The following is a 685-nucleotide window of genomic DNA, read 5'->3' on the forward strand; positions in this document are numbered from 1 at the left end:
CACAAGGATAGAGAGACATAGTAGGTGTGTGTGTGTGTGTGTGTGTGTGTGTGTGTGTGTGTGTGTGTGTACTTGTTTCTGCTACAGAGTGAGGACTGTATGTTTTTAACCAACAAAGTGAGGACATTTTCCCAGTCCTCACTTTTCTTACAGCTCTACTGCACTCTACAAGTTAGGTTCAGAGGTATGGTGTGAATTAAGTTTTAGTTAAAGGGGCAACATTATGTGTTTCTCAGACATACATTTAAATGTTATACTTAATAAAGTATCTATGTCACCTTTAGCTGTTATTAAAATGCTGTTTTTATGTTTAAATAGAAAAGAAACTCATCTTCTCATCACTTCCTCTTCTAAACGCCTTGAAATTGGCCTCTGTCTCTTTAAGAACCACCTTCTGCTTCTGTTCCGTAAGTTTCAGTGGTGGGGGTGTCGCGTGCGTGCTATAATGCACTTTACTTGGCATCTGAAAATACATTTCCTCAAAGGTATTTTGAATCTGAAAAGAGCTTCACTGAGTGAGCAGTAGTGGATCTCAGCAGACAGTTAGGTTTCACTTTCACTTTCACTCGTTTGCTTTGTTACTGCCGAGAACCTGCAGGAGTCATGGGCGGGGTGTGTGGGGTGGGAGGTGGGGAGGCGTGCTCCGTGATGAAGAAGTTCGGCCTAAAGACACGTCCCAGAGGTG

This window comes from Austrofundulus limnaeus, unplaced genomic scaffold, assembly GCF_001266775.1.
Source record: "Austrofundulus limnaeus strain Quisiro unplaced genomic scaffold, Austrofundulus_limnaeus-1.0 Scaffold208, whole genome shotgun sequence".
Classification (NCBI taxonomy): Eukaryota; Metazoa; Chordata; class Actinopteri; order Cyprinodontiformes; family Rivulidae; genus Austrofundulus; species Austrofundulus limnaeus.